The sequence below is a fragment of the Benincasa hispida genome, chromosome 2 (genome assembly GCF_027475165.1).
Source record: "Benincasa hispida cultivar pf3 chromosome 2, pf3_genome.v1.1, whole genome shotgun sequence".
NCBI classification, from domain to species: domain Eukaryota; kingdom Viridiplantae; phylum Streptophyta; class Magnoliopsida; order Cucurbitales; family Cucurbitaceae; genus Benincasa; species Benincasa hispida.
In genome coordinates, this window is record NC_143479.1 from 25,133,346 (window position 1) to 25,154,866 (window position 21,521).

Consider the following 21,521-nt stretch of genomic DNA (forward strand, 5'->3'; position numbering starts at 1 on the left):
CTGTGGAAACTCGATCTGCATAGAAAATTTCACGGGGATGGGAAATGAAATGGGGAGCGGGGAAAGGGGTGAGGAATGGCATCCCCAAGCCCATCCCATGGACATCTCTAGGTAAAAGTAATTAAAACACTTATTTAATTCTTTGTTGTGGGTAACTGCATGTAATAAGTTGGGAAGGGTTGTTGTGGGTAACTGCATGTAATAAGTTGGGAAGGGTGCAATAGTAATTAAACATACAAAGTTGTCTTTACTTAAAATTAACATAAGACATAATTCAGTCTTATACCGTTGGAGTTCGAATATTTAGTTACTGACTAAAGCCAGTATTATTGATTATTCAACAACTTATTTGGCCTTGTATCACTGAAAACCTCTAAAATGCTAGACAAAAAATGTTAGAAACATCAAAATCAAAAGTAGGGAAGTAGTTACATATTTGAAATGCGATCATATAATCAAAATCAAAAGTAGGGAAGTAGTTACATATTTGAAATGCGATCATATAACAAAAGGAATCGATAAACAAGCTAGCACAATTAATTCGAAAAGATAAAAAGAAATGATCAAGATATTCAATACTTTTTTATGTAATGTATTGTACAAGTTTTTTTTAAGAAATTGAAAAGAATAGAAAAGTAATTAACGCTTACATCACTTTCATCATCCTGAGATCCACAAACACAAGTTTCTAAACAAGTGTCCTTTTTTTGAAAAAATATAGTGGAAGGAGGTCATTTTTGTCCATTTTTCTTTTCCAATACCTTTCTTTTTAACAAATATGTTTAGAATCTATTATAATAATAAGAAAAACTATTATTATTATTATAAAAGTAATCTATCTATCCTTAAGATTTTTTATTTAGTTTAAATTGCAATAGACAATTACTTATTATTATTTCAAAAATCTTCTAATGAATATTAGATATACAAAAAATAAACTATTCACTTGAATAAAATAAATAAATAAACAAACGTGCAAAGCACGTCCTAAAATACTAGTTCTATAGAGAAGAAAACTAATACGGTAAATGGCAAAATGCAAAATTTTTTTCCCTAAAGACTAGTGTTTAAAAAATAAAAAATTAAAAAAAAAAATACTATCGTCTATAGAGAATAACATTTTCCCTTTCCCTTTCCCTTCTCTTCAGTGACTTCTTTTGAAGTTTCTTATTTGGTTTCAACTTGCTCGACCTTGACGACGAGGGTTTTCTTCCTTCATGAGTTGGCCTCTTCTCCCTATTCACATTGCACATGTTGACAGCCTATACTCAGGAATTAGACAAAAATTTCAATGGAGTAACGAGGAAAATGTTGGTTAATTTCAACAAAGAACTAAAATATAAAAAGACCTTATTGATGTTTAGTATCTCATGTGAATTTTTGGATATTAGTCGGTTCAGGACTTTCTCAGTTTGCTCCATTTCTTCGGAACCAACACCAGTTCCTTCCACGACAGGCAAAAACTGCACGTAAACGAAGAACAAAATATTCACTTTGTGATAGTATATAATATACATAATATACCCCAACCTACCAAGGAGAAGGATTGTTATATGTTCTTTTTTTGATATCGTGAGCATTTGGACTAATTTACGCACACCTCGACTAATCTCATAGAACAACTTGTCTAACCCTATAACTTTTAGGTGTCAATGAAACCTTAGGATATTAAACCCTAGAAGGATTGTTATATGTTTTTTTAGTACAATAATTACAGAGTGGGAGATTGAACCTCCGAATTTAGGGATGGAGGTCATGCCAATACCACTAAGCAAAGCTCACTTTGGCAAGGATTGTTATGTGTTTTTTTAGGTGAATCCATGGAAAAGGTTTATTTAGTTAATCTTGCGATATTTCCCTTCATGCTTTGGAAGCTTTTCCCCAGGAAACTTCTTGTCGAATTTTCCACCACTAGCCGTTGCGGTTGCAGCCATTCCAGCCACATTTCCAAGCTCATCTTTTGTCATTTTCTTTGTTGCAGCTTGTGTCCCTATTATGGGCAAAGCAGTTGCTGCTAGTTGAACGTGGCTGCATAAGTTTAGTCAACTTAGTTATATACAATACAACAGAAAAATTATGAAAATCAAAAGATGGATTTAAGACGATGATATCTTCGGAAACGAATACAAATCAATGGGTTTAACAGGTACAAGAAGTGGTAAGGGACAGTATCGATGAAATTTAACGACCCAAATGCATCATTAGCATGATAGAATATTCTTGTACCAGCGGGAAGGAGAAAAGGGAAATGGAGGTCTCTGCAAAGTGAGAAGATATAATCTAATTAATTGAACAACGTCCAAAAATTGTGATAAGATGGTAAAACCTTGGCAAAGCACCAACTTTTGCAGCTTGTTTCAGATTCTGTAAGCGATTCTTTTCTTGCTTCTCAATTTGTTTCCTCTTATTTGCTTGCATCTCGGCAAAGGGATCCACCTCCAGATCTGCAACAAAAAACATTATACTTAATGAGCATTTTGATATTTTTATTAATTGAGCATGGATAGTGCCAGTAATATAAATAATCAATATACAAATTACCTCTGTCAAAGTTATCGTGTTCAAAAATTTGAAAACAAAAGATAAGATACAAAGGCATATAACTAATAAAAAGAAAAGTGGCTCATCTTAAAATGCAAGGTTATATTAAATAATACCATCAGTCATCTTGGACTCAAGGATGGGAATGTTCTCATCATTTGCACGATCATAACCATAGCAACGCTTCCATGTACAAGTTTGTTTATCAAACACATTCTTACCTCTTTTTATGATATTTATACCTGCAAAAGTTGCAAAGTACTAAAATTAAATTCCACCCAAGAAACTCCCAATTCCAAAGTTTTGTATTTGACTGGATTATGCCTCTTTTTACCCGTTTTTTCCTTTATAGAAAGTCAGCCTTTCAGCTCAATTCAATTCAAGCCACACAATTGAATGATTGTAAATATGAATATTTTAAGACAAAACAGAACATCATAAAAACAGAGGAAAGCAGAACAAAAATGGCCAACCTTTTTTTTAGCAAAAAGTTCCCATTTTGTAGGAGGCTTAGGCTTTGGAAGCTGGAAAGCAAGAAAAATGTTACATCAACCAATAATGTAGACATCCATAGTTTAAAAGGGACAATGAGAAGATAAACAAAAATATTAAATATTAAAGGGCTTACATGCTTCCCCCTAGGCAATCTTGTTTTAGGTGGAGGCAACTCCACTAGAGGACCATCTTTGTCTTCAGTTGAGGGCAGGAAGAAAAGTTCATTCGCAATAGCTTGAACTAGCTCCGTACCCTTCTGTAGACATTCGTTCACTAACTCCTCCCTATAATTATAAAAGTAACAAACCAAAAACAGTAAAGATCCTCTTCAAATAACATGAATATGTATGTGCCAACGTGTTTAATAATTTACTTGATTCTAAAGGCCAAATTGGGTTCTACAATTAAAAAAAAAGTTAGAATTTAGTCACTATGGTTTTAAAATTAAAATGGAATACCTTTGGCTTGATAAAACCTCATATATAGTTCATAGGGTTTCGTTCGATAATAGTCCCTACTTGATAAAACCTCATAAATAGTCCTTAGGATTTTGTTTGATACGAGAATATTATTGAATGAAACTTTGGGGACTATTCTCATAAGTCATAAATAGTCCAGTACTAAATTCTAACTTTCTCCACACTGGAACAAAATTTGTGATTTAACCTATTCTGAACAACCAAAACCCTCAAAGATGGTAGGGTCAGATATTGAGTACATCCTAGTTTTCTCTAATTATCGAATTTTCTCAATAACATGTTTGCAGTAATTTATCGACACACATAGTCAATAATAATCAAATAAACAGAATTCAAGGCGTTGTTCTTCAAAGCCAATTCGGTTCAAAGATGTCAATCAACAGAAACGAAAGGGCAGTACCAGAAACCCAAACGAAAAGCCCCATTGAATTCAGAGAGAAAAAAAATTCCGAAACAATGCGAACTTAATCCGCGTAGTACGTGCTTTGAAAAAGAGATTGTCGGAGGGAGAAGAGACTAACCTGGAGGACGGCGGGGAGATAAAATTGTAGTGAGGATTGAGCGCCATGAGATGACCAAGGTCGACCTGAACAGGCTGCTGGATCTTCATCTCCGGCCGATTCAAGAGACTTCTCAGGCGAAAGAGAAAAATACCAAATTCAGGGTTTAAGAGTGGGACCAGAGGTCAGAACGACGCCGTTATATAAGTTTTGCTTTTCGCATTGTTCATTAAGCCCTAAATTGATCTCACGGCCAACCAATCGAATTATTAATCACTTGAATTAAAAGAAAAGAGTGTCAACCTATAACCAACGGAATGAATTAAGGTTAGAGATGTCAAAAAAAATTCAAGGGGTCGGAGTCCACGAGGACCCACTTGAATGGGTAGGGAATTCTCGAATATACATAAAATAAGGGAGAGTGAAATGTTTTTTTCCGTTTGCAATTTGGGGTCAGAAACAGGGAATATATTCCCGATCTCGTATCCCTGCCCCACCCCGTCTCGACTTCTGTATATAAATTATATATATATATATATTAATATTGTAGATTTTGTTAGGATGATTATGAAAGTTTTAATTATTTAAGTTTAAGACTTTATTACTTTAATTCCTTAGATGTTGTAATATTTAAGATGAGACGTTCTAATTGTTGAATTTTAATTTATAAAAATTATGAGAATTTAGCATTTTAATTACATTTTTTTCAATTGAATGTGTATTATTATTTTTATTACCAAAATTAATAATATTTTATTTAAATGAAAGTTGTATTGGATAAATTGTTAAAAATATAAATTTAATTTAAATAAAAAATTATTAGAAAAAATGATGGCGAGAAAATTTTGCCCACGAGAAATTTTCGTCCCATTCTCCGCAGGGAAATTCGCGGGGACGAAGAGTAGAATAGATGGACGAGGATGGGGACGAAGAATGAAATTTTCGTAGATATCTCTAATTAAGACTACATGGTAGGAGTGATTTTGACATGACTATAATTATTAATCACTTTTGTTATTACCAAAATTACTTAACCTGAAAGTAGTTATGGTTGGCAAATAAACGAAATTGATTTAGAGTATACAAAATTTGGTGATTTTGAAATCTGAAAGGCCGAAATCATTAATATAGTATAGTATAAATATTAACTTTTTGCAACCAAAGTTCAAATCACGATATTTTCTCAAAATTCTTCCTCTAATTTTAAAAATTCAAAATTCAAAATCACCTTTAATTATAGGAAAGTTTTGAAGACAAATTGGAATCAAGTCAATAACAGGTGGGTTTTTTTTTGTTTTAGTTGAAGGGTTTTTGTTCAATTTGGTGGTCGTTTATTTAATATAGGTCATGAAAAATCGTTCCATTTTTCTGATTTTTTTGGTTTTAGATAAGATATTAATGGTTATATCATTATATCAAGTTTAGAGTAATCAATGTATATTACACTGCTAAAGATTTTCGAGTTCAATTTTCATTTACTCTCCTTTCCAAAATATTAGAAATCAATTGGAATTTTTATACATATAGTCTTAATTATAACCCAATATTACACTTATATATTGAACTTTTCATTTTTTTTCATAAATGTCACATTATTGAACTTTATATTTAAAAAAAATAAGTGATCTTTTATTATTTAACCCTCCAAACATTAAAAATAATACAAAAGTGGAAAAACTTTTTATATCCCATTCATCTTCATAAACAATTTCTTTTTAATAATTTCATTTTTCTCTCATGCAAAACTGGAAAAACTTTTCATATCTCACACCTTCGTTAATGATTTCTTTTTAATAATTTCATTTCTCTCTCATCTTTTTATATCCAACCCATACTTCATCTTCTCATATCCAACCCGTACTTCATCTTCTTCAATTTCTCTCTCAAAACTCTCTCTCATCTTTCCATCGCTGTCTCTCTCTCCATCTACCTTGCCACCGTCGCCACCTCCCACCGTCGGTCCACCTTGCCATCGTTGTCACCTCCCTCCGTCTATCCATCTTGTCATCATCGATGACGCACCTACCAAGATTTAGTCATCGCCTTCTTCCTCAGATTTGGCACGTAGAGCGAATCTTTCAATGCAGGGCGAGTAGATCTGACACATCTTTGGCATGTGGCGAGCAGATCTGGCGCGGGGCGTTTTTACGATGTCGGGCTAGGAGATTTAGCGTGGGATAATTTTTTCGGCCTAGGCGAGCAAATTCGACGTGGAGTTATTTTCCAGCGTGGGGCGAACAGATCCAACACGGGATGAACCATTTGCTCGGGGTTCTAGATGATGATGGTCGACAGTGGTATATATTGTGGTTTTTTTTATATATACTATGATATATACTGTCATATGGGTTTTATATATATATATATATATATATATATATATATATACTATCGTATGATGATTTTTCGTTTTCAATATATAGGGTGGTTTTTTTTATATGTATTGTGATATATATATTCTTTTTCAATATATAAGGTGATTTTTCGATATATACTATGATATATATCTTTGATTTTTTATTGAGACTTTCTTTATTATGATAAATACACTAATATATATTGAACATAAATTCATTTGTGATTTATATATATTCGTTTCTAATCTTACTAGTATATTTCATATATTGTTTACAATATTTGCAAACATTTGAGGCAAATGTTCTAACATATTTTTGAAAATAACCATAAATCTAAACTATGGTATATATATATATAACATCATTTTACTAGTATATTTAAAAATATGTTGGTATATTGAAAAATATTTTACCATTTTACTAGTATATTTCATATATTGGTTTGAATATTTGCAAACATCTAAAATGATGTTCGAAGATATAGAGATATACATACCAAAGCAACAAAATATCAATACCTAAATAGAAGTGCATATATATCATAATACTTGAGATATATACATCGAATAAACAATAAAATATATTGACATACATATCAAAAAGTATTTGAGTTCTAAGGTATATTTAAAAATAACCATGAAAATTTGAGTAGATATAAAATATATTTACCAATATATTTCATAAATTTTTTAGAATGTTTCCAAATAAACAATGAAATATATTACATGTACAAGGGAACAAACATGAATCAATCACATAATATAAAATATCAACATAAAAAAAGAAATGGTGATTTATGTCAAGAATTGAATCAATCTCTAATATATATATTGTGGTATTTTTCATATATGTGTTAGAATATTTTTAAATATCTAACAAAATATTCTGAAATATATTTTAAATGACCATGAATCCATTAAAAAAACAATACGTGAAACCAACGAAAATAAAAAATAAAATATCATTAAATGCATTTTCTCTCTCTAGTTAAATTAAATAAAGGAAAATTTTCAAATTTTCTCTCCATTTGAAAATGTTAAAAAAACATATTAAATACGTTTTTTCTCTCCGTAATAAATGCAGTTTCTCTCTCCATCATTAACCTATTGAGGAAAAACGAAAATAAAAAAAAGGAATAATTATACAAAAAAAAACAATTATGCATGAAAATTTAAAAAAAAGGGTAATCTGTCCACAGAAATTACAAAAATCTTTCATTGAAACAATACACAAGAAAATACATTTGATGATTATTTATGTAAAAATCTCAAATCAATTTGTACTCGAATTTCTATTTTACTTTATTACTTTTAAGTTCAAACCTCATCCTTAAAAAAAAAAAAAATATTTAAAGTGTACCATCCACATAATTAATATCTTAACTAAACTAACTAAAATGAACCTTTACATGTTTTACAACCAAAGTGCATCAGTAAGCTGATATACACCATATCAAAGTGTATCAATAAGCTTATATATTTAATATCAAAATATAAAAGTACATCAATCACATAATTGTTGTACCTAAAAGAGAGTATATCAATAAAGCATGTATGTTTCATTTTATAAATATGAATCATGATCTTTCAAGTGTATATGCAGTCAAATATAAGATGTGAGTGTACCAGATATCAATGACATTAATGTATTAGCAATATATCTAACAACAATCAACATTCTAAATGTATCAACAATATATCTAACAATAATCAACATTCAATGAATAACTTATTTTGAAGTAAAATATGCGTGTTTCATTTTATAAGCATGATATTCTAAGTGTATCAGCAATAAATCAGATATAAAATATGAGTGTATCAAACATCCAATTAGTAAATATTGAAGTAAGACATAAGTGTATCAATAGTATATCTAACAACATTCAACATTCCATATATATCACCATATATCAAACAACTTTTAAATATATCAATAATATATCAAATATGTACCAAAAGTATAATACGTATCAATAAATTTTGAAAAAATATCAGTAACATATCAACAATATCACATAACAATATGTATAATATCATGTATTATAGCTTATACAATATTACAAATAATAATAATAATATGAATGGCTATTTTGAAATATAGAAAAGTGAGCTAATTTATTTACAAATAATATAGATGATAGATATTGATAGACATCTACTGGTGTCTATTCTTGACATTGATAGAAATCAATTAATGTATATCATTGTCTATCATTAATAGATAGTGACATTTTGTATGGTGTTGATAATCAACATGTGAAAGAAAACAGGATCGTAAGCACTCTAACTATATTAATTTAAGCTAACAAGCATGCAAGGTTAGAAATACAACTTAGGGTTTCAAAAATTTACCTTCGAAGAATCTCCTCCAAAGCTCCAATCTACCGCTCAATTCTTCACTCTAATGCTTGTACACCATCTCAAGATCTTTCTTACTATTCTCTTGATACTTATATTGGATTGTGAGATCCGAAATGAGGTTGAATTTGAAGGAATTTAGAGAAATTTTCAGTTTTGGTGTCCAAAACCTAGAGGGAATAATTGCATGAATCATTTTCTAGCTAGTTAAATACATATTTAATCAAATTTGATATGCAATCTTATTACATGTTAGATTGATACTATGACTTAACATAGTGAGTGGATGCAAGGTATTGTAAGTTGGATAAATCCACTAAAAGGATTTTTTTCTAATTAAAAATGATTTTCAATAGAATCAATTTTAAAATGATTTTTTTTTTCAAATTAATTCACTTAATTAATTTAAACCAAATTCTTTTAAAATTAATTTTAAATAAAATTAATTCGAATAATTAATTTGAAATATATTTATTCCAAATAATTAATTTGAAATATATTTATTCCAAATAATTAATTTGAAATATATTTATTTCAAATAAAATAAAATAAAATATAAATAAATAAATAAATAATTTAATTAATTAATTAATTTAATATTTAATATTAACACGCCACCTATTCCAAACATGAATCCATATTCATGTATTTAATACTTAAATCATATTTAAATATTTTTCGGTACTCTAAATTCATTTAGTTCGATAATTAAACATATAATTATATCATATATAATTAATAATTCCTTCAAACCGAATTTGAATATTTCAAATTTTCTCATCACACTATTCTAAGATTTAATCCATTTTTGAGCTAGTAGGGGGACCTAATGGACATACAAATCATGTGCTCTAACGATCCGAGATTAATTGGCTAAATTTTTTTAACTAAATTAATCAACATTCGTTAACTACAGAGTCACTCCATTAAAGTCTAGTAGCTGCACTCTTTTCACTATAGATATATTTCTATTCATTTGATTTAACCATGATTAGTAAGTCAATTCTTCACAAGTTGTTTGTATTAACAGTTGGGTCACAATTATCATTTTACCTTTATAATACATCTTGCTTCTTAAGTCTTTACTGATCCACTAATGAACAATTGGTTTATGATCCTACCAATAAATCGAGCCCCTCTTAGTCATAGAGAGAGTGGGGCCCCTTGTTCAAGACTAGGAGTCAGTACTTAAGGGAACAACTTATCTGCTAACCCTGAAATCGGGTCGGAGCAAATTTGATCTTGCAAGACTATGTCATCAACTATCTACCCAGTCTTATCCTTGAAATGGGAGGCTTAGCGATGTTGAGTCACTCTCACCTATGCGTATAAAAGGATAATCTTGAATAAACAGGAGTTCATAGTTAACTCAGGATTAAGATCGAGTTACCTTAGGTCATCAGATTGAAATAATCAGTTTTAATAGTAAACGGTATTATAAAGAAAAGTTACTATTTCGTGGTCCAGTCTTATGCAAACATCTTTTGCATAGGATGTTTTCACTCACATGTCTTCACATGAATGATTTCAGGATCACATCGTTTGTATCCAATACAAAATGGGCCACATCTATAGTATCCCCAAGATAAGGTATCCAACTTTATCCTTATAATTATAGACCGTTTTGACTATATATTAAAGCCTAATCTACTTTTATGTCTCCACATAATGTTCAAGTATCCATGCTATAGCCAGGGGTTCATTAGTTTATTGGATTTAAGCTTTACAAGTGCAATTTATACATTCAATAAAAACTTTATTGAATAAACCTCAATAACATTGCAAATAGAATAAGTTTAATGTTCACAAAACTACAAGTTTTAGGAGATACAACCCAAAAAATTCCCACTTGGACTAAAACTCCAGTAGAGTATCATATATACAATGTTGAGTATGAGAGAATAAATATAAATACAATAAACTAGGACATCAGATACCTATTAATTCTCCCACTTGCCATTGATTTATAAAACCCATAGTCCCAGTCCCACTAGGTGACCCTCAAATACTTTAGCCGTGAAAACCTTCATAAACGGATCAACTAAATTGTCCTCTAAGGCGATCTGTATGACGATCACATCTCTTTGATGAGATGGTACTTACGCTCGATGTGCTTCCTATGCTTATAGCTCCTCAGTTCTTTAGAATATGCAACTGCTCCACTGTTATTGCAATAAAGGGTGATGCATATTTGGAACTACTTTCAAATCATTCAAGAACTTTCTAAACATTACTGTTTCTTTCGCTGCTTCACATGTAGCTACATACTTCGCTTCCACGGTGGAATCAACAATACAACTTTGATTTATGCTCCTCCAATTAGAGTGAATATTGATCTTGAAGTAGATTTCCTAGAATCCACATCAGTCTGAAAATCAGAATTAATGTATCTAGTAAGGATAAGATCCTTAGCACCATACACAAGCTTGTAGTCCCTCATTCTTTGAAGATACTTAAGGTTGCTCTTAATGGCAGCTCAATGATCATATCCAGGATTAGATTGAAACCTGCTGACTATTTCCACTGCATAGCAAATGTCTGGACATGTACACAATATGACATACATCAAACTTCTAACTACTGATTCATATGGAATTCGTTTCATAACCTCAACTTCTTGAGGTGTCTTAGGACATTGTTTCTTAGACAAATGAGTTCTACGTCTAAAAAGTAACAGATCTCTCTTGGAATTTTTTATTTTATATCTAGACAACATCTTGTCTATATAAGATGCATGAGATAATGCTAACGTTTTATTCTTGCGATTCCGAACAATTTGGATTCCAAGAACATATTGTGCATCTCCCAAAATTTTCATTTGGAACTGTGATGCCAACCATCTCTTAACAACCAGGAAATCTATCTCATTCCCAATGAGTAGAATATCATCAACATATAATACTAGAAAAGCTATAGTTTTCTTGATAATCTTTTTATAACACAAGGTTCATCAACGTTCTGTTCAAAGTCAAAAGATTTCACAGTATCAAACTGTTGGGTTTTATGTCCTAAAAACACGGAGTTTGTAAAATAATAAACAACTTCTATGATCAATATACTTGTTATTGATTTCATAAATTATACAAAAGTCTAAATCCAATAAACTAAGACCCATGACTATTGTATGAGTACTTGAACTTTATGTAGAGACATAAGAGTGGACCGGGTTCGAGTAAATAGTCAAAATGATCTATAGTACATGAATGAGGTTAGGTACCTTATTCTGGTAACACCATTCGATGTGCCCTACTCTGTAGTTGTTACAAAGAGTTGTAAAGCGCTACATATGATGTGATCCTAATTCGTACATGTTATGACATGAGGAGTGGGGACGTCCCATTCAATGAGTTTGCATAAGATTAGGACCAAGAAATAAGTCACTCTTACTTTATCACGTTGTTTACTGTTTAAGACTGACTATTTCACCTAGATGACCTAGGTAACTCGATCTTAATCTTGAGCTAACTATGAACTCCTATTTTTTTTTGGGATTTTCCTTAGATTTACATAGTTGAGGGTTGGCTCAATAAGACTCCCATTTCAAGGGTAAGCCCGAATAGATAGCTGGGGTCATAGGGTGCAAGACGGAGTTCAGCCTACCCGATTTAGGGATAGGAGAAAGGTTGTTCTCTCAAGTATTAAATCCAAGTCTTGAACAAGGGGCCCTACCCTCTCATTGGGCTGAGAGGGTTTGGTTTAATGATTGGATCACAAACCAGTTGTTCATTAGAGGATCGGTAGGGACTTGAGAAATAAGACGTAATCTTGGGGGTAAAACAAATATTTGACTCAGCCGTTATTACGAACAACCTATAAAGGGTCGACTTGCTAATTATAGTTAAATCATGTCGACATAATATGTCTACAATGAGGGGAGTGCAACTATGGGCTTTAGTGGAGTAACTTATTAGTTAACGAATGGGGATTAATTTAGTCTAATGAGTTTAGCCAATTAATCTCAGATTGTTAGAGCCCATGATCTGTAGATACGTGAGGTCCCCCTACTAGCTCGTAACGGATTAGCTCTAGAATAGCGTGGTAAGTTAACTTGAAACGTTCAAATTAGAATTAAGGGAATTAGTAATTATATGAGATATAATTACATGTTTAATTTTAGAATTAAATAGAATAGGAGAACTTATATATTTAAATATGATTTAAATATATAAAGATGGATATGTGTTAAAATTAATTTAATATTTGATATTAAATTATTAAGTTTTATTTAATAATTAATTTATAAAATTAATTATTTTTTATTTTTTTTTTTAAATCAAAATTTGATTTTATGATAAAATTGAAAAGAAAAAAAACAACAACAAAACACTAAATAGAAAAAAGAGTTTTTCGATTATCCATCTTTGTAGTTGTTCACACATGAAGCATTTGCTTTGGCCTTGTCTTCTCCAAGCATGAGCCGCAACTCATGCAACTTTTTTCTTTGCATGTTGATCTACAATATAATGAAGAGATTGGAGTGAAAATCGAGCATGCAATCCATAGAGATTTTGAGAGAAATTTTGGTATGAAGAAAGAGTTCTTCAGCTAGTTTTCTACAGTGAGCATTTCTCTTTCTACCCTTGATTCAAGCTTGTTTTGAGTCCCATAACTCAATCTAGAGCACCAAGAGAATAGTGGGGAAGATCTTGAGGTGGTCTAGAACAAGATTTGGAGAAGATAGCAGCTGGTGAAGGAGTTTTGAAGAAGTTCTACAAGAGGTATGTCTTGAAACTCACTTGTTTCTACAAAAGCATGCTTTATATTTTGCCAAAATTAGTGAATTCGAGTGCTTAGATGATCCTTATGCTTCCGCCACTATTGATACAATCCTACAAAATCTATATTCCAGGATCTAGATGTTTGTTTCAATCCATAAATGGATCGCTTTAGCTTGCAAACCTTTTGCTCTTACCCTGTTTAATAAACCCCTCTGATTGAGACATACAGATGCTGGAATACAAAACCATGCAGTAGAAGAAAATATGATCATTAAGCATTCTAATTCCTTAACTTTGACATCAAAATAAGCATGTTTATAGGGTATTAAGAGGGTTTCAATACATACTTTTGAAGATCCTCTTCAAACACAAATTTGAGCTGCAATCTTCTCCAATTGAAGTCGTGGACCACCAAGAGATCTTCTCTAATATTACTAGCCTTAAATTTGAGTGGTGGGACTCACAATTAGGCTGAATTTTTGAAGTTTTTGGTGTGGGTTTGAAGAGAGGGAAAAAAAATTTCTACAGAAACTAGTTTTTCAGCAGTTTCTTTTCATATTCAATCTCAAAATTGAAGAGTTTTATCATTTCCTTTCATGCAGGCACTCAAGAGACCAGTTGATGCCACTTCAAATGCATGAAATTAATGGACAATGTGTGTGAATTAGAAGAATCCACCACCCATCAAGAGAATTTTGGATGTTTCCACTAACAACTTAATTTCCAATTTTAGTTAATTTTATTTTAATTAATTCCAAAATTAACTAAAATCTAATTTAATTAATTCTAAATTAATTAATTTCAAAATTTTGAAACCCAATATCTCAAAATTCTCAAATTGAAAATTTATTTTATTTTAATTAATTAAACATATTTATTTAATTAAATAATAATTTAAGATCAAATATTACATTAATCACACACCTAATTTTAAACATGAATCCTATTCATGTAAATCAACATTTAAATATTATAAACTCTCTAATTTCATTTAATTTCGATAAATTAAACGTTAATTAATTATATCAAATATGATTATACAAACCCTAATTTGAATTTGAACTATTCAAATTCAAACCCCAAATTCAATTTGAACATTTTAAGTTGAAATTCAATTTGAACACTTCAAATTGATATCATTCCAAATTCACTCAATTTATTAATTCAAGGTTTTCGTGTTTTACGAGCTAGTACATGGACCTTATGGACTTACAGATCATGAGCTCCAACGATTTGAGATTAATTAACTAAAACTCTTTAGATCGAATCAATCAATATTCGTTAACTATCGAGTCACACCACTATAGCTTGATAGTTGCACTCTCCTCACTGTAGATATATTTATGTTAACTTGATTTAACCATAATTAGTAAGTTGACCCTTCACAGGTTGTTCGTCAAACGGTTGGGTTAAATGCTGTTTTACCCTCGAAATTACGTCTTGCTCCTTAGGTTCCACTGATCTTCTAATGAATAATTGGTTTGTGATCCAATCACTAAACTGGATCCTTCTCGGGCCAATAAGATGATAGGGTCCATTGTTCAAGATCTGGATTCAGCACTTAAGAGAACAACCTTCCTCCTATCCCTAAATCGGGTAGGCGTGAATTTCATCTTGTACTCTATGTCTCTAGCTATCTACTCGGTCTTACCCTTGAAATGGGAGTCTTATTGAGCCAACGTTGTTGAGCTAACCCTCACCTATGCAAATTTAAGGATAATTCTGAATAAACAGGAGTTCATAGTTAGCTTAAGATTAAGATCAAGTTACCTAGGTCATCGCTATAAAATAGTCAGTCTTAAACAGTAAACAATGTTATAAAGTAAGAGTGACTTATTTCTTGGTCTGATCTTATGCAAACTCATTGCACAGAATGCTCTCACTCCTCATGTCACCACATGAACGAATCAGGATCACTTCGTTTGTAGCACTTTACAACTCCTTGTAACAACTACGGAGTGGGTCGCATTCGATAGTGTTACCAGAATAAGGCACCCAATATTATTCGTATACTATAGATCATTTTGATTATTTACTCGAACCTGATCCATTTTTATATCTCCACATAAAGTTCAAGTACTCATATAACAACCATGGATCTTAGTTTATTGGATTTAGCTTTTACAAGTACAAATTACAAATTCAATAACAACTTTATTGAAGAAATCTTGAATAACATCTTTATTGATAATAGAAAATTTTTAACTCTACAAACTGCGAGTTTTAGGACATACAACCCAACAAACTCCCATTTGGACTAAAACTCCAGTGGATAAATATATACAATGTTGAGTTCAATGAGAGAAAACAAAATGAATACATACAATAAACTAGGGCATTAGATACCCACTATTTCTTCCACGGGCCCTAGTTCTAAGTATCTCGTAGTTCTAGTCCCACTAGATGACCCTCAAACACTTTAGCCAAAAGGGCCGTTGTAAATGGATCAGCTAAGTTGTCTTGTGAGGCTATTTACATGACAATCACGTCTTCTCTATGTACAATCTTCCTGATGAGATAGTACTTTCGTTTGATGTGCTTTCCACATTTATGGCTTCCAGGTTCCTTTGATTTTTCAAGTGATCCATTGTTATCACAATATAGGGTGACCGGCAGGTGCATATTTGGAACTACTTCCAAATCGGCCAGGAATTTAATGAGCCTACTGCTTCTTTTGCTGCTTCACTTATAGCTACATACTCAGCTTCCATTGTGGAGTCAACAATACTACTTTGCTTGATACTTCTTCACACTACTACTCCTCCATTCAGAGTGAATACTGACCCTGAAGTTTTCCTTGAATCAATATCGATTTGGAAGTCAGAATTAGTGTGTCCATTAAGGATCAGATCCTTAGCACCATACACAAGCATATAATTCCTCATTCTCTGAAAATACTTAATGATGTTCTTAACGACAGTCTAATGATCATATCCTAGATTGAACTGAGATCTGTTGACTATTCCAACTGTATGGCATATTTCGAGACAAGTACACAACATGGCATACATTAAGCTTCCTACTGCTGATGTGTTAGGTTTTATATCCTAAAACTCGCAGTTTTTAAAATTATACATATTCTATAATCAATATACTTATTATTGATTTCATAAATTGTATGAAAGTATAAATCAAATAAACTAAGACCTATGACTATTGTATGAGTACTTGAACTTTATATGGAGACATAAAAGTGGATTAAGTTCGAGTAAATAGTCAAACTGATCTATGGTACATGAGTAAGGTTGGGTACCTTATTCTGGTAACACCTTTGGATACGACCTACTTTGTAGTTGTTACAAAGAGTTGTAAAGTGCTATATATGACGTGATCCTAATTCGTACATATTATGACATGAGGAGTGGGGGCGTCCTATGCAATGAGTTTGCATAAGATCAGACCAAGAAATAAGTCACTCTTACTTTATAACGCTGTTTACTGAGACTGACTATTTCACCTTGATGACCTAGGTAACTCGATCTTAATCTTGAGCTAACTATGAACTCCTGTTTATTCAGGATTGCCCTTAGATTTGCATAGTGATGGTTGGCTCAATAGCGCCGACTCAATAAGACTCCCATTTTAGTGGTAAGATTGGATAGATAACTGGTGACATAGGGTGCAAGACGAAGTTCATGTTACCCTATTTAGGAATAAGAGAAAGGTTGTTCTCTCAAGTACTGAATCCAGGTCTTGAACAAGGGCCTCACCCTCTCACTGGGCTAAGAGAGTTTGGTTTAGTGATTGGATCACAAATCAGTTGTTCATTAGAGGATTAATAGGGACTTGAGGAATAAGACGTAATCGCAGAGGTAAAACAAATATTTGACCCAGCCGTTATTATGAACAACCTGTGAAGGGTCAACTTGCTGATTATGGTTAAATCATGTGGACATAATATACCTATAGTGAGGGGAGTGCAACTATGGGCTTTAGTGGAGTGACCCATTAGTTAACAAATGGAGATTAATATGGTCTAATGAGTTTAGCCAATTAATCTCAGATCGTTGGAGCCCATGATCTGTAGGTCCACAAGGTCCCTCTACTAGCTCGTAACGGACTAGCTCTAAAATAGTGTGATAAGTTAACTTGAAACGTTCAAATTAGAATTAAGGGAATTATTAATTATATGAGATATAATTACATGTTTAATTCGAGAATTAAGCAGAATAAGAGAATTTATATATTTAAAAATGATTTAAATATATAAAGATGGATATGTGTTAAAATTAATTTAATATTTGATATTAAATTAATTTAGTTTATTTAATAATTAGTTTATGAAATTAATTAATTTTTTCAGTTTTAGAATCAAAATAGATTTTATAAAATCATTTTTGATTTTATGATAAAATTGGAAATTTAGAAAAGCAAAACACAAAATGGAAAAATTGGGTTTTCCTTTATCCATCACTTAAGTTGCTCACACAAATAGCATCTTCTTTGTCTTGTCTTCTCCTAGCATGAATTGCATCTCATGCAACTCTCTCCTTTGCATGTTGATTTGCAATATAATGAAGAGATTAGAGTGAAAATTGGGCATGTAATCTATAGAGAATTTTAGAGAAAATTCGAGTTGAAGAAGGGGTTCTTCATCAAGATTACTGCTGTGAGCTTTTCTTCTTCATCCCTTGATTCAAGCTTGTTTTCAGTCCCACAACTCAATCTAGAGCACCAAGAAAATAGTGGGAAATATCTTGAGGTGGTCTACAACAAGATTAGGAAAAGATAGCAGCTGGAGAAAAATCTTTGAAGAAGTTCTACAAGAGGTATGTCTTGAAACTCACTTGTTTTCTGCAAGAGCATGTTTTATATTTTGCCAAAATTAGTAAATTAGAGTACTTAGATGATCCTTGTGCTTCCGCTATTGCTGATACAATCCTACATGATGCATATGGAATTCGTTTCATAACCTCAACTTCTTGAGGCTTCTTAGGACTTTGTTGCTTAGACAGATGAATTCTATGTCTGAAAGGAAACATTCCTTTCTTGGAAGTTTTCATTTTATATCTAGACAACATATTGTCTATATAAGATGCCTGAGATAATGCTAAAGTTCTATTCTTTCGGTTCTGAACTATTTGGATCCCAAGAACATATTGTGCTTTATCCAAATATTTCATTTGGAATTGTGTAGCAAGCCATCTCTTGACATTAGCCAGAAATTCTACTTCATTTCCTATGAGTAGAATATCATTAACATACATAACCAGAAAAGCAAAAATTTTGTTAACGATTTTCTTGTAAGCACAAGGTTCGTAAACATTTTCAAAGCCATAAGATTTGATCGCAGTGTCAAATCTTATATTACAGGATCGAGACGCTTGTTTCAATCCATAAATGGATCAATTAAGCTTATAAACCTTTTGCTCTTGACCCTGTTCAATAATCCCTTCTAGTTGAGACATATAGATACTCTCCTCAAAATAGCCACTTAGGAAGGATGTCTTGACATCCATTTGCCAGATTTCATAATCATAAAATGCAACTATGGACAAAAGTATTCTAATGGACTTTATCATGGCAACCGGAGAGAAGGTTTCTTCATAGTCTACCCCATCTCTTCGGGTAAACCTTTTGTCACAAGCCTAGCTTTGTAAGTCTGTACCTTTCCAGCTTGGTCTCATTTTTTCTTGTAGATCCGCTTGCAGCTGATGGGTTTTACTCTTTCTGGTTGATCTACAACGTCCCAGACTGAATTGAAGTACATTGACTCCGTTTCATGGTCCATGACTTTAATCCACTGGTCCTTATCCACATCTTCCATTGATTGTTTAAAAGTTAATGGATCCTCTAAGCCATCATCTGGTATGATGACTTGTGTTTCAGTTAAACCCATATACTGGTCAGACTATTGTATAACCCTCACATTACGTCGAGGCATTCTCAACTCCTTAGAAGGATGTGAAATACAGTTTCATCAACAACTTTTGTTGATGGACTTGTGCGATCTACAACTCTTGTTAATGCATTTGTCGTTTCTCTGGTCATTTCATCTATTACCAGCCTATTACGAGGTTGATAATTTTGAATGTGGTCTTCCTCTAGGAAATTTATATTTGTCGATACAAATATCTTATCTTCTTGAGGACCATAAAAGAAATCACCTTTTGTCTCATCAGGGTAACCTATAAATAGGCATACCTTTGAATGGCGTTCACTTCTTAGGATTTTGCACCAACACATGTGTTGGACATCCCCAGATCCTAAAATGATGTAAACTACCTTTACGTCCTCTCTATAGCTCGTAAGATGTTTCAGAAACACTTTTCGAAGGAACCATGTTCAAAATATATACTACAGTATGAACTACATAACCCTAAAAAGAACTTGGCAACTAAGCATAACTCATTATAGAACGAACCATGTCTAATAAGGTTCTATTTCTCCTTTCTGCCACACCATTTTGTTGAGGAGTGCCAGATGCTGTGAGTTGTGATTGGATTCTGTGTTCTATCAAATAGTCCTAGAATTTCAAGTCCATATACTCACCCTCTCGATCTGATCGAAGTGTTTTAAGCCTTTTACCTAATTGGTTCTCAACCTCAACCTTATATTCCTTGAACTTTTCATATGTTTCGGACTTATGATACATTAGGTAAATATGACCATACCTTGAATAGTCATCAACGAAGCTGATGAAATATTCATACCCTCTTTTAGCTTTAACATTCCTTGGACCACAAAGGTCTGAATGTACCAGCTTCAAGGGTTCTTTGACCTAAGACCTTTTCCAGAAAAATATATTTTAGTTATTTTACCCTAAAGACAAGATTCACACGGCAGTAATGATCTGTCTTCTAACTAATTTAGATGACCGTGCTTAACCAATATCTCAATCCTATTGAGATTGATGTGACCAAGTCTCAAGTGCCAAAGATAGGCATTTGGAGAAATTTTCCTTTTCTTATTTTGAGTCTCAGTTGTTTTAAACATCTCTATGTTTAAAGCGACTTTTACCTCAGTCAGTTTTAACATGTACAAGTTATTTTTTAATTTTGCAAACTAATATTAATATCTTTCGAAATAATGAACACTTCTTTATTTTCAAAAGAAACTTTATAATTTCATAGAAGGAATGTAATAAACATTTTCAAGTAAAATGTACCTATCTCCTATAAATAACTTCCTATCTCCCACTGCTTTAGCTGAAACAACCTCCCTGGTCCCTATCTTAAAGGTTGCTTCGCCTTCTGTAAGTTGTCTCCAGGAACTAGTTTCCTGAGAGAAAATACAGATATGATTAGCGGCACTTGAATCTATTATCCAGTTTTTTTTTTTTTTTTTTTTATCATTTTCCACTAAACATATTTTGATAACTAGTAAATAACATTTACTCTGTCATTCGAATTTTGCATTCTCATCTATATAATTTAAAACTTTAGATGAGTTGGGAGATAGAGAACAATCCTCTGTTAAAACTTGTTTTGAATCATCATTTGCTAGTAATTTTCATGTTTAATTGTTATTATCATTAATTTAAGTGGAAGCGAGTATTTTAGAAGAATTCGACATGTTGAAAGTTTAAATATATTCTTATTAGTAAATTGCAACTAAATCCAACTCGAATGTTAGCAAAAAGTAATAATATACCCATTATCATTATTTATTTGCAACGATACTATAATGAGTCAGAATAAGTGCTACCGAGGGGCAGTCAAATATTCCTTCACTAAAGCAAGACATTCTTGACTAAATACTATCTCCAGAATAACTCTTATTTCTATAGTCATTTAGCTACCATTTTCAGTAAAAAACTACTAACACTTAGTAATTCTGTAAGTGTAACCCTCCATTTTTAGACTTCAAAGGTCGGTCCCAACAATGCTACCGAATTGGAGAGTTAAGGTTGGGAATGGACTTAAGAAATCCTATCCATTTATGAAGTTTGGGTTGTTCTGAATCCTATGTTACAACCCTTCGAAGGGATCGTCGCGGTGAACGACTAGCTAGTGCCGCCTAAAAATGACAGCAGGCGCAACATAGGAATCTCATGGTTTAAACTAATGGAAAGAACCGTAGGATATGTTGACACATTTTCTTCACTCACTTACTATGAACTATTTCCCCCATT

At 32.0% G+C, this 21,521-nt stretch overlaps 1 pseudogene across 1 annotated transcript; it reads right to left on the reverse strand.

Moving 5' to 3' along the window:
• Positions 1-1,017: 1,017 nt before the first annotated feature.
• On the reverse strand, positions 1,018-4,294 carry LOC120070813 (ribosome biogenesis regulatory protein homolog; annotated as a pseudogene). The gene is made up of 8 exons (XR_016527508.1): positions 4,037-4,294; positions 3,170-3,320; positions 3,016-3,065; positions 2,658-2,785; positions 2,327-2,444; positions 1,847-2,028; positions 1,350-1,465; positions 1,018-1,262 (listed from the first exon to the last, which is right to left on the reverse strand). The product of XR_016527508.1 is annotated as a ribosome biogenesis regulatory protein homolog (transcript).
• Positions 4,295-21,521: the final 17,227 nt, after the last annotated feature.